We start from the raw sequence: 15,091 nt of genomic DNA on the forward strand, positions 1-15,091 counted from the left end.
ACTATATCTAAACTCTATCTAGACTCTATCTAAACTCTCAACTCTCTCTCGCTCTCTCTCGCCCCCCCCTCTCTCTCTCTCCCTTACTCTCTCTTTCTCTCTCTCTCCACACACACAACAACCACACACACACACACTACACCAACCATCCACACACACAACCCACATATTTTCTCCCTACTCCTCCCGAACACAGACACACTCGCCTCTCTCTCGTAGACAGAGTTAAGGAAGACGGTAGAGCAGGGAAAGACAACAGATTTAGATTTATTTGCTGGACTGGGCGGCAGGCAAGCTAGCGTACCTCCCCTGGAACACCACTCGCCACTTAACCGTGGTAGACGTGGCCGGTAGGGACTGGCGCTGTTTGCTTTCTGCACGGGCAGCAGGGGATTACAAAAATTGAAAATAAAAGGGGTGGAAAGCCTGTATCTCCTCACTCCTCCTTACACACCCCACACACACCTCCCTCACACCACCTCCCTCTCCCATTCACACTGTCAACACTCAAACTCACTACACACACACACTCTCTCTACACACACACACCAACTCACCACACATCAACACACACCCCTCACACACACACACTCACTCTCCCGCTCACACTCATTCACACACACACACTCTCATACCACACATCTACACACACACACACACTCAGCACACATCAACACACACCCCTAACACACACACACACACAACGCACACTCTCATTCACACACACTCACACACACACACACACCGCACACACTCTCCCACTCTCATTCATTCACACACACTCTTGCTACTCACACATGCGCATCCTCACACACTAACACACACTCACACTCTCTGTGTCTCTCTGCCTCTCCTTGTTTCTCACTGAGCTATGTTTTGATTTTCTGAGCTACAATAAATAAGAGGCCTGTGTAACACTAACAGCAATCCGAAGTGAGAGGAACAGGACAGGGATTTGTGCAAAGTGTTGTTTAAAATGAAGCAAAAAGATTATTTTAAACAAATCAAAGACCTGAGAGATCCAGTTTAAAGACAGTGTGACATTACAATACATTTAAATACAAAATAATAGTGATACAATTCAAATTCTTCCTCTCCCTCGCACACACACCTCCCTCACACCACCTCTTCCACATACACACACACTCACTGCACACAAACACGCACACACCCACAAAATACGCACACACACATTCCTTCTTTGTGGCTCTCTACCTCTCGTTTTCCTGTTTTTTTTTTTTACTGAAGTTGTAGTTGATTTATTGGGCTGCAATAGAGAAGAGAACAAGGACCTTTTATAACAAGCTGAGAGGAGAGACGCTAGAAACTGTGCTTGCATTTGCAAGCTAAATTATCATTGAACACATCAAATACCCGAGAAGATCCAGTGGTAGTCGGTGTGTCACTCTAACGAATTGACATAATAGATAATAGTGACACAATTCTATTTCTTACTTGTTTTACCTTGATTGAAACAAACACACACACCTATTTATTAATTGAGAACTGACAAGATGCTCAGCTGAAACACTGGGCAGATCACCAAATCATTGATACAGCCCCAAAGGAAGTTTTTCCCTGGCGTGTCTTGGCAACAAGCATTATATAATTGGTTTGATTCTACAGGTCTGGCCCAGACTTTTGAACAGACTGCAGTAGCTTCTATTCTGGTGACTTCCGTTTAAAAGTGCCCGTAGGGTAGACCATAGCAGTACGGGACAGGCCAGCCACACATCCATCACTCAGTATTACCGTTGTTCCCAGTAGGTTAAGCGAGGATTATAAAACCTAACCTTCAAGAAACAATATATCAGAGAAGCTGGTGTACCCCAACCGAGCTTCAGAAAAATTAACTAGGACGACTAATAAGCTATTTGGTAGAAATTAAGAAAATCACGGAAAACCGACGACCAACCAGATCTTTCCAGGTCCTTGGTCAGCAAAACACAACACATTTATACGGGGATCATTCAAGGGAATAACAGTGGGAAGGCTTTGGACAGCCCGGTGAGGTAATACAAATAACAAATAAAAACGCCACCCAGACGACAAAAAGTTAATTCAACAGTTTATGAAGAAATGCTATTCAGTTTGGCCGAAAGGAGGATCCTTTGATTTAGCATGCTGTGAGGAGGTGGAGGTCAACATAAAGCCCCATAAATGTAAAAACCTGAGCAATAAGAGATAAAGACTAAATGACCAAGATTACATAAGTAATCCTACAGAGACAGGAATAAAGGAAGTATAGGGACAGAGCCCCCACCAGTATGACCATTGGAGCCACCCCCATATTTAGACAGTAAATGCTAGTTTTCATACCCTTAGTATAGTTTAGACCTCATATTTAAATTTTTAAGATTCCTATATGTATGCACTTTCCTGCCAAAGCAAATTCCTTGTCTAAAAAATAAATAAAAAAAACTTTCATGGGATTAAAAACCTAATCTGATTCTGATTCTAAAGAAACTAACGCAGCACCCCCAAAGCAACAATCAACAGATCGCTCATTAGGGGAACGCCCCAAACAAAAAAGCAGAGAGCGATAGCTGGAAGAGTGGGACAACATAGATAAAAAATGCCAAGACTGGGAAGAGTCGTTGCAAAGGATGCAGTACGAAATAAACAACCTGATGACAAAATTACAAAACCGCTGTGACGAGATGTCCCCACCCAGGCCAACATCTGAAGTCAGACCAAACGAGGACCCCCACAGCGCATGGCAACAGCTCAGCAGCAGAGGGGCCGTGCACTTAAGTCATACAACAGTAGCACTGGGAGAGAGATGGCGGCAGACAGGGGAGCAAAGCAGGTGGAGAAATGAGACTGGGAGTGCCTGGAACACAAACAACACCACACAGAGACTGTTTATGCTGATGGTGAGGAAGGCAATACTTCAAAATGTACAAAAGTGTCTAGACGGTGTGGTAGGCCTTATGAGAATGGACTGGCCATTGCTCTCAGGACACATAGTCCATCACGTCAATGACTGCACAGAAGAAAAACAGGAAGCGGAAGCCCAGGTTCCCGAGAACCCAACACCCCAGGTCTCAGTGATGTTCCAGCCACCACCCCAACCTCCTGCTCCACCAGGACCAATGCAGACAGCACCAGTCAACCCCCCAGATCCCATACTGCCATCAATCCAAGTGCATGGTGGCCCCTCAGACAACAACCAATCCTGGAAGGAAAGAGGTGGACCTATGCAACGTGGAGGGAGACCCCGTGGGGGAGGAGGACGAGGCCCACCCCCGCCGCGGGACGGACAATTGCAGTCCAACCCCAACCCTACCTACAATCAGCAGGGGAAGGAATGCTGGGGATGTGGACAACCAGGACATCTCAAAAGGGACTGTCCAACAAATCCATATGTGAAACCAACAAATCAATATGCGGCGCCAGCCGCAAACTGGCAATAGAGGTGCCAAGCCCAAGGGGGAAAATATGTCACCAATAATCTCACTACCAAACAAAAGAAGAGGACACATCTTCCCCTCTCAAGTTCATCCATCCGAACTGTAGGCTTTTCTGGGAAAAGTGATAACCCTTACGGAGCCACTCACAAAGCAAATTGAAGGAAAAACTATTGTAGAGCCTCTACTCAGCACACACTCCCATCAATCTATTAGGAAGAGACATTCTATGCATATTAAAAGCCAATATTGTGTGTTATTTTATTTATTTTGCAGGGACATAGCACAATCAATCAACAGTAAAACTGAACATTAGCTGGAGTTAGCCTGAGAGGCTAATTTTCATTTGCTGTTCCCTGCCAGATGTTTGAAGGAGTTGAAGAAAAAAAAAAGAGAAAACTCTATCATCAACCAGGCCCATAAGGAGCTGCCACAACTATAACACTCCCACCAGAATTACAAGAATTACAAGAATTACAAGAAACTAATTCAGGAATCTGCCCCCATGTTACATTAAAATGGCAACTGAATGACATAGATCTCGTGAATTAGGACCAATAATAAGAGTAGCTTTATAGGTATTAGAATGGAGGCCCACAAGTAAATACACATATCCCCTGACACACGTTATTATAGAATTATAGGAAAGTTACGACGTAGGGACAGCAGAGACAGTGGTAGTGAATATAAAAACACCAACAGAACTATGTAAATGTTAAAATATTATGTAATGTCAACCTTTTGTTGTCAATATTTGTTGGGACAGGTATCCTCAACGTTGTGGTACCCTACCAGAGACCTTACCCACTCCGACACCACGCTATCGACGGGATTAGACCCGCTTAGGGTGTAGTGACTGCAGAAGCACCAATAGAAACCAAAGTTCCTGTAATACACCCATCTTTCCAATAAAGAAGCCACACTAATGATTATCAATTGGTACATGATCTACAGGCTATTAACTCCATTGGAGACTTTCCAGAGGCGATTGTTTTTGATCCACACATATTACTTTCCAACACTCTGCCAGGCACAAAATGATAACAGTTGTTGACCTGTGCACTGCATTCTTATGTTTCAGTACATCCAGACTCACGATGCCTGTTTGCTTTCACTTTTGAAGGAAAACACAGTCCTTAAACCCTGTTACCCCAGGGATTCCTGGACAGCCCAGCTGAGTTTAATCAATGTTGGCCCAGGACCTGCAGAATCTGCAGGTTACCAGTACCGTTGTCCAGTAGACCACATAAAGTAAGTAGAGCCAAGTTACAGTTTTGTCAGACGACAGTAGATTATCTGGGGAGGCTGCTCAGTGGGGATAGGAGACAGATAGCCTGTTACAGATAGAGGCCATAGCCAAGGCTACAGTGTTGTACAGCTCAAAGATGTTACCACATTTGGGATCATCCAATCTGTAAAGGTTGACCAACCATGTTCTGCCCAATTGGCTGAAATAGAGGCACTTACAGCAGCATGTCAGTTGGCAAAGGGCAAGAGTCTTAATGTTTACACTGACTCTGCATGTGCATACGGTGTCTGTCATGTGTATGGTAACATATGGAAGCAAAGAGGGTTTCGCAGAGCCGATGGCACTGTGATCAGCCATGGACAGTCCATTTCGCAGCTGTTAGATGCCATGCACGTTCCAACAGCCCTGGCCATTATTGAATGCCCAGCCCACCAACAGACTGACACTCTCATCGCCAGAGGTACCAACATGGCAGATGAGGCAGCCAGGCAAGCGGCAGCGGGGACTGGGGCAGTGATGGGACCAATGCAGGTAGCGGATGATCCAGCCCCACTCACCACTTTATCTTCCCTTGTGCTAGCGCAAGACCGAGTTAGTCCTCAAGACAAAGTGGTTGAAACGTAGGCATTACAACACACCCAAGATGGACCTAACAAAGGTCTATGGAGGAGTAGGCATAACCATTTTTTTTTACCAAGTACGTCGCTGTGCTTTGCTATTAGGAATGCGCATGGTGGTCACCATTGCGCCAGGTGGATAATTATATGTCACCTTTAGGTCGTATGGGGGACACCATATTTAGAAGCCACAGTTGATAGTGTACTTTGCACATTATAATGTTTCTCAGTTCAGTTTCTGCTCCCATTTCACACAGTCCAACACCAGATGGACCATTTAGGCATCTTATAGACCAGTGCTTCTCAATCTTTTTTCAATAATGTACACTCTATACTGGCCCCAAACAGGTTAGATAAAAGCTATATAAATAATATATATATATATACACACATGTATATCATGGTCAGGGTGAATACTAAATTCTGATTGGCTGCAGGGGTGGCGGACACCTACTAAGTAGCTCCAGAGAAACTGTTCATCGTTCCAAATTATTGTGCTGGCTACATTAGTATGAGCTTGTTAAGTGTCTGAAATAAGTACCCATAACAACAGGGCCACAAAGCCTCCATTTACAATTTTGAAACACAAGCTAACATGTAATTACAACAATGAGTGACTTAAAATTTCTTTAAACTTTTTCTGAATTTTCAGTCTCAGTGTCACATACGCTTATCTCACATCCCATTGACTATTTACTGTGCTAGTCAATCTACTTCAGACAGGCTGCTGCACAACGTGCCAATTACTTTGTTCGTAAAAATCTTGATTTGGGGACAATGACGTGGCTAGCTAGCTAGTCTTCTTGTCAAACATTGTAGTATAATTTTGGTCAGCATGGAAGATTTATCTATCTAATTTTCAATAAACGTGTTTATATGAAATCTCACTTACCCCTTACAGTACCGCAGCATACCCCCATTTGAGAATCACAAGATGCAACAAGCCTATAGGAAGACTGAGATACATCTTGGTACTAAGTGATCTGTCACTTCAGTAGATGGGTAGATAGGCAGTGCCAACTACCTCCTGCCTTTTGTTAAACAACCACAAGCTCTGCCATGAGAGGCGACTGTATAGTTCCCTTAAGGAAAATCACTTTTGGTAAATCCGCTTTCTCTGTGAGAGCTTCAAATGTCTGGAATACACTGCCATCAGACACACATAACTGCACCACCTATCACACTTTTACCAAAAACATGAAGACATGGCTAAAGGGCAACCAGATTTGTAAACATAATCCCTAGCTGTGTATTATCGCTTTCCATGTTGTTTGTGGCTTGTAAGGTGTGGAAACACTTTGTTGCTTTTATGGATTTTGTCTTGTTGCTAATTGTTCTATGTTGCTCTATCTGTATGCTATGTCTTGCTTGTCCTATGTTGCCCTCTGTGTGTTCACTGTTCAATGATTGTCTGTATTGTAACTGTTTTTAATAAATCGCCCAGGGACTGTGGATTGGAAATTAGCCGGCTGGCTAAGACCGGCACTTTTACTTAATTGTGATTAATGTGCACTGTCCAATAAACTGCAGATCTAGATTCCCGATCACTAGCAACATTTTCTGTATAGATATTCTTCCAAGATTTGAGATCGCAATGGACCGCAATTTGTGGGCATAACATTTCAATTGGCATTCAAACTGTTAACAATCAGGCAAAGGTCTGGCTGTGTTTATCATCCACAGTCACAAGGGACAGTCGAGAGAGCCAATGGTACCTTGACGATCAAGGTAACAAATATCATGGCTGATGGTAAGGTAAACTGGGTAAGCCTACAAACCTTACCACCGGCACTAATGGTAATGCGCCTGAACACCAACTGCCTGAATACCAACCGCCTGAACACCAACCGCCTGAATACTAACCACCTAAATACTAACCACCTAATTAATAATCACCTGACATTTCTAACACTGCATGAAATGGCTACTGGAAGACTTCTTCCAGTTCCTTATTTAAGAGGACCCATTGATGGTCCTCCCCTTGAAGGAATTGGTGAGGGAGGTAGTGTTTCAACAGGCAAAAGGTGCCACAAAGGAAAAGGAACCATAAATTCCAGAGAACCTGCAGACGGTTGCACCTGGAAATTGGGTCTACGGCTGAATGACCAACAACCCAGACCGCCGGCAGAGACCCATCTCCACCAGCCCTACTGGTCCAAGCCCGGTGCGGCCACCACCTTTCAGTTCACCAGGACCATCACACCGGAACCAGCGGCTCGATGACCCAGGAACCACCAGGCTACGATCCAATGACCAACCACCACCTCCAGGAGTCCAGACCATGGAAGTTGAAACAGAGGATCCAATGGGAGGAGAATCCCAGATGGAGACACGGATGAAGATGAAGACAAGCTGCTCACCGGACCCTGAACCGCCGAGACCACACAGCAGATTGGAAAGTGTCACTGGTTAAGTTTAAGAGCCTCCAGTGACGAGGGTCCAAAAAAGATGTTGCAACGTTTCAATACTGCATTGAGAAGACACGCAATTCTAGGGTGGAGGTGGGGTGAATGTCAACCCGTGCACCCCATGGTTCCACCAGCACAAGTTTATTATGAGTACGAGTGATTGTATTCCTAAAAAGAAGTCTTAACTGTGGAGGAGTCATCTGACCGCTTGGTCTGTCCCACCCTGGACAATTCTGTTCCCCAATTGCATACACTGCCCACTATTGGACGCCCCTCCTTGGAGAACCAGCCCCTTCCCCAGAACCTCATCACACATCCCCTTCCCCAGAATCTCCCCAGAAAATGAGCTAAAGCGATCAGTCTGAGTTATACTATCCATATCTAACTGCGGTTTCGGCGTATCAACCTCGTTAATGCTCGGTCGATGCGTTAAAGCCTCAGTTTGATATTTCCCGGCATGACCTCACTTTCAGTTAGTAAGTAGTTAGCCTTCACTAGTCATCCTAGATCAAGAATGCTAGCAACGCCACCAGTGTAATTTTACAACAATAATTTTACAGCACGAGACATAAAACATGGACAACAAATCGAATTGGTTACCTGCAGAATGAGTTATTAAATGTATAATTAATTAGCATCGGCATGAATGTGGTCCGCTTAGACCAAATACACTCCACATCGAAAATTCCGTCAGACCAACACAAATGTGCTTCAAGGTCAAACGAAAATACCAAATCAATTAAAAGTTGAACTACAATTCTAAATATCGCAAGAATGCGATTTATATGAAGGCTTATATACAATACAACAACCAGATATTTAATTGACTTTAATTAAAATTTAAGTATACCACAGTTGAAACGTTAGCCAAATCTCTCCCGGTAGGCACATGGTTACCGTCGCACGGTATATACCGTCATACCGCCCAGCCCTAGTTATCACCATATTGTTTTTGTGTTTTGCTGTCACCATGTTGTATTGTTTTGTTTTGCTGTCATTGCAGCATTTTTGTATTAATGTCATTGTTTGTTTTGTTTGTCTTGTATACTATTCAGAGATGCCCTTAAAGTTTAGGCCTTCAGCACAAGGATGCAAGGTTATGTGGGATAGGTAGAGGTGTTATAGTTAACTGCAACTTACTTCTGCAGGGTACAGTAACATACAAGACCCTGTTGCTTACAAGCCCATCATAGGACCAAAAGACCTTGTGTGAGAGATATTAGCTGTCATAATGAAACGTAACAAACACTTATGCTAATGAAACTGACTAATTTGATATGAGTAATAGGACCTCAGTGCAGAGCTACTTGGTGTGGATGGTGAATGAGCAGGAAGGTACAGTATGACGACTAGCGATGACACAGTTTGTCACACATACTTAGGTTAAAGCTGGAACAGATACTCATGTCGCATAATAAGCATAGTTTACCCTGATGGCTCGCGCTATGCGTGTCGTTAAGGTTACGGGGAGTTTCTATTTCCCCATGCCCGTAAACTTTCACTCCCCCGCTATGTGTGCAATAAGCTGGAAGCTTAAGCGAGTGTAGGAAAGAAGGACAGACCACCAACCCACCTAGGTTGAGCTTTGCACATGATGACATTTATATATAAGATGGAAATTAACAATACCCTGTTCTGTATTTGTGATGGTTCTACTGTTACAATGCATACTTGGGAAGTGTATGAATTAGTAGCCTAAGGTGTAATTGAAAGTTTTGTATTCTATCAGCAGTTATATTCTTCCAGTTCTGCTTCTATTGAATAATTACAGTAGTATTTCCAATATGGGTTGTGTTGGGACTTTGTCAGTCCCACAAGGGGAAATGTAGTGGGAAAAAAACATCACACTGCTGTAATTATGAAGTTGAAATGATTATGGATTATATGATTGAGATTGAACCTCTTAATCACCTTTATTACTGTTATATGCTATATTACTGAAAACCAGATGCAAAGCTGTTGACTGATTAGTATTACCACTAAAACGTAGAAGATATAAAGGCCAAAATGTGGAAGTCCAGATAGATAGAGTTTGAGAGCAACAGAGAGAAGTGTGTGTGTAGGCCTCTCCCATTAAAGACTACAAGGCCCAGATATTGAGAACTACAAGCGCCAGACATCAGGGGACAGATTTATGTTCTTAAACTATGTATAACCTGTGCAGCTGGGCTGCAAGGCCCCACGTGGGCACTGGATGGGGGAAATTTAGGGAAGGTCCAATCTATGCAAAGTCTGTGACAATGGACCGACCAAGAGTGAAATGCATACCTGAATCTGTGACTACACGCAATGTACCAATGATAAAATAGCATAAAATAATGGAGGAAAAATATATAAGCAAATGTCTGGAGAAAAGTTTCAGTCGGACTCCGGGGTCCACTCACGTTTGTTGGAATCAATCCTTTGTGTTGGATTCGAATAAACACTTTGCATCATACTATGCTGCCTTTTCCGTGCTGTTTTACATTTATATATTGGTTAAAAACTGAGACATTTTTTTCGACGACACAGTCAATGTCTCTTCGTCATCTTAATCATCATCATCTTCATCTTTTGATGAAAAACATTCTGTTGGGGGAAATGGCTACTACAAATTGAAATAGGCACCAATTGATATTTACTTAGTATCATGTCGAATATGATTAAAACTAAGTTGACGTCGAGGCTACAATCACAAGCGTATAGCCTAAGCAAAATATGCGTTACTGGTTCGTAGTATGTTTTTACATTTAATAAAACATTGAACACTTTTTCTCCTGTAATATTAACAAACAGTGGGGTTAAATGTTCAATTTATGGACTGGCTATTGCCTTCAAATGTATGCATTGACTCGGCAGCAATTGTCTCCCACGCCACTTGTATATGCTGCTACAGCCGTGTTGCTTTTTTTTCCTGGAATATGTGCTCGACCATAAACACGAAATAAAACTGTATCTGAAGTTCGGTGGAGTAAATGCAACGTTTTTTTTCGCCGTGTGCCATGGTGGATCCAAGAATCGGAGCTCCATTGATGTTGGCTTTTAATAGTTCTCATGACCGCGCTTAACTCTGAGTTGACGTTCTCCGAGTTGAGTTAACAAATTCATATCAGCTTTTCAGGAACCGAATTTTCAGAGTTTCCCATGTTAGAGTAACTCAACTCAGAGTTCAGGGTTAATCTCAGAGTTTGTTAAACCCGCTACCTAGAATACCCCCCTGTACTCTCCGTTTCTCCCACTCTCCACGTACAACTCAGAAAGAACGAGAGAGAGAGAAAGAGAAAAAAAGAGAGAAACGAATAGAGGATCCAGGATGCACTCCACTTCCTGCGGAGCGCCCAATCATGCCTCATTTCCTTGATTTGTGATCGGTGGGCCATCCCTGACAAACAGAAATTGTATTATTAAATGCTCAAACATTAATTCAGTTTTATCTTCCACTAGCTCACAGGCCTCCGTATGTGCAATCAACTCCCAATTGAGCTGAGCATGGTTGGCTATAGGGGCCTGCCTTCAACGGAGTGGCTTCCATACCTTCCTGCATTCGTAACCGTGCACACCCAGCTCTTAGCCTGTCCACCTCTCTACAACAAAAGAGGTGTGCTGTCGCCAGGTTCACAGTGGTACATGCAGCTATTGTTACATCGGGGTACTGCAGTAGTACCGAATATGCCCTGATTCTCTGTTTGTGAGTTTTTCCCTACACCAATTTTATTTCAGAGGAGCATATGACGGATGCAACAATCAGGCTGGGTGTTTATCTTAAACACTTGTGATCTGACTCCATTCTTCTTTTTTGCTCTCTGGGAACCTTTCAACAAACAGAAAGGATATTATTCTTTGCTCTTAGGCAAAAATGTAGTTTATTTATCTTCAAACCTATATTCATTCATACCTATATCTAATGACATTCATTTGCTGGGGCACCTTCATTAGGTCCTAAAGCAAAGACAATGTTACTTTAATTTATTAGTTCCACCTGACAATTTTCTTAAAATTACCCTGTATCTAACCTATCGAGACATCAACACATTATTCCTAAAACTGTCCTATCAGGTGCCTCCCCAGGCCTCAGTTCAGTACCCTCTAGTACACCCCCATGGTTCTCTTATTAGCCTACACCAAGTTGACATTCTTCCCTTACACTGTCACTAATTTACAGCCTTAATCCTATACCTGTTGCTAAAGTTTTCTCAAATCTATTCTCATGCACAGTCAGTAATATACATGGGTTTATTTTCAAATTCATTTTTTTTGTTCTTAATTCCTCATGCAAATTAACCAATTACAACATTTTACAGTTTACATGGTTATTCCTACAACAACAAAAACCCAACACAAATCTTTACATACATCAATAGCATTGTGCATCCATGCAGTAGCAAACAACTTCCTATTGGTTAAACAGTCTGTCATTCATCATGCGATTACTGATTCGTTCATATAGCCGATGTTAGCTGTGACACTTAATGTGCCACTCAATTTCTCCCAAACATTGTGCTTTTACTGAGGACAGTTCAGCTACCTCCAGTATCCGCCACAACACCCAAGAACATCTCGGCATCTAATTCTTTTGAAATTAAAAGGAAGGGAGGGCCCCTCTCCTAAGGCACACACACGAGCTCTGAGTGTGTGCCGCCAGGAAACCTCTCAACAGGCCTTGGCCTCCAGGTCACCTCGGGATCGCAACTTGAAGCTACCTCTTTCTCAAACCAAAAGCCTGCTCATAGGACGTATGAAACAGGGCGGAACTTAGCCCATAGCTCAAACTGTGGCTACTGTCAACAATCAACACATCACTGGTTCTCAGACTCTAGGAAAGGACCACGTGACTGGTTGATTTAAGCTACTGTTGAGTTAGACTGCCCGACTGAAGATATCAGTATTTAGGCAGTGCTCTTTATTGAGCTCACTCTGTGGTTTGTCTCACAGTCTTATGGACCCCCAACAAAACCCACTTTCAAAATAGAAAATACTTCCAGTGCTACCAAGTGGAAGTTCCCAGGATTATTTTTGATGAAAAGACTCTCTTCTCTCATCCCTCTGTGGTTATAACTTCCGAAGAAGGCCCGACTGCTCCCCCAGGAATGTCCAACTGACAGTTCATGCGATAGCCAGCCCCTTCCTCGGAGTTCCTTGCGACCTGCAGGGGTGAGTGCATAATAGAAAAGATGCTTAAACAAAACATGTGCTTGTGTTTGAGATCTGACCAAATCAAATCAAATGTATTTGTATAGCCCTTTTTACACACAAGCATGTCACAGAGGGCTTCACATGCGCCCATGGAACTGCCCCTCAACCAACCTAAACCCTCAAGGAAGATAAGGAAAAACTCCCAGAAAAACTCCCAATGGGAGAAAAAATGGAAGAAACCTTGGGAGGAGCAATTCAGAGAGGGATCCCCTCCTCCAGAGACGGTTGGTAGGAGAGAGGAGCAGAACACAAGCTAAACATAGTCATACAGTGTCAATGGGTTTTGAAACACCAAAACCCATTGTTCGCCTTTATAGACGTTGGATGGGACCGGGAAACTCGCTGTTGGCCGTCATGGAGACTGGATTCCAGGTGACGACCTGGTCCAACGTTGGCAGACCGACGACCAAGCAGGTCCTGACAGCTCCAACCCCCCACACCACAGGGAATTTGTGGGGGGGGACAGAGAGAGGAGAGCAGGGATTAGAGAATGCCAGGAGCAGCTAACAGTTACAGTCATGATAGAATGAGATCCCTCCCGGTCAAGTGTGGACTAGTGCAGCAATTTAACAGAGCTAAAAAGGGTATTTGATGCAGACCCACACACCAAAACAGCGACAGCCCCCCTCGGTTGGAACATGTAATCTGTTCCAGGGGAAAGAACTCTAAAATAGGTTATACTTATACGAATAAGGATGAAAACAACCAGTCCCCCGTTGTCTCCAACTAGTAATAAAAACTATAATAGTAACAAGATACAGTAACCGGTTTACTTTATTTGTAACATCTAGATGGGCAATGTGAACATAAGCTATAATTACAATTTAAAAGTGACATGTGATACACACATAGGCAAGCACACACCCCAGGTTTACATAGAAAGTACACACATACTTCCTTTTAACAGTCATAGAATTGACTAAACAAGAACATTTTTATCTAGTTGTAAATGTCGAAACAGTATCAGCCTCGTTAATTGAGATAGGTAATTTGTTTCAGAGAAGAGGTGCTCTATATGAGAACGCCCTACCTCCAGCTGTTTTTTTCTTAACTTTGGGTATTACCAGATAGCCGGCATCTTGAGATCTTAGAGTCCTAGCGGGGCAATAGGGTGCAAGGAGACCGGAGAGGTACAGTGGTGCCAATCCATGCAAGGATTTGTAAGTTAGTAGTAAAACTTTGAAATCAGCTCTGGCTTGGATAGGGAGCCAGTGTAAAGAGATAAGAGTAGATGTTATATGATCAAACTTCCTTGTTTTAGTCAATAGTCTAGCAGCAGCATTTTGCACCCGCTGTAAATTTTTTAGGTAGGTAATTGGGAGGCCAGAGAACAACACATTGCAGTAGTCCAATCGGGATGTAACAAAAGCATGTATTAGTTTTTCAACATCATCCTTTGAGAGGAATTTTCGTATTTTGGCATTACGTAGATGGAAAAATGTGGTTCTGGTGATTTGCTTAATATGGTACTCAAACGAAAGGTCTGGGTCCAATGTGACTCCTAGATTTTTTACCAGCTGGCCTTGAGATACATTGACGCCATCTAAGTCTAATGTCAGATTGGATAAACCAGACCCTCTCTGGCCTGTCCCAGACCACACAATTCCTAATCATTCATCTTAGAACGTCTAACCTACGTTTCCTTCTAACACACGGCCTACTTCATGACCTATATCATAGAGAGTCTTCTTGGAGCCTATGCTCCCTCTCTCCAAACCACGCACCATTTTTTAATGCGTGCGTTGCCAAGAGACAATAATACGTCTCTTGCTATGAGGTCTTGGCCTCCCCACTCTTCAGTTCAGCCTCCCTGTCTCATAATGAGACTCTTTAGGAACTAACTGGCTCTCAGACAGCTTTTTTCCTTCAGGCTTCCTTGGGTCAGAATGTTTCAAAACAATATGGCAGCGAGCATGAGATAGTGAATATTTTTTAAGAGAGAGAGAGAGAGAGAGAGAGAGTGTGCTGCATTCAGAGTGGGAGAGAGAAAGTTTCCAGGCATACCTTTTCTCCACTTGGCCCCTGCCCGTAAACCCCGCAGCAGGATGGACTCCGTTACCAGAGCCCATCCAGAGAAATTGCTCATAAAGGTTTAGATCTGGCTCATCGGTGCATGCACCGGGTCGGCCTCTTCTCATGCTAAACTACCTCATACAGGTTTGTTCAGGGGGCTTTAGCCTGGCCAATGGTAGCTGCACCTCCTTAGGGTACATGATGGCCCCGGTGGTCAGCCCC

The sequence above is a fragment of the Hypomesus transpacificus genome, unplaced genomic scaffold, assembly GCF_021917145.1.
Source record: "Hypomesus transpacificus isolate Combined female unplaced genomic scaffold, fHypTra1 scaffold_52, whole genome shotgun sequence".
Classification (NCBI taxonomy): domain Eukaryota; kingdom Metazoa; phylum Chordata; class Actinopteri; order Osmeriformes; family Osmeridae; genus Hypomesus; species Hypomesus transpacificus.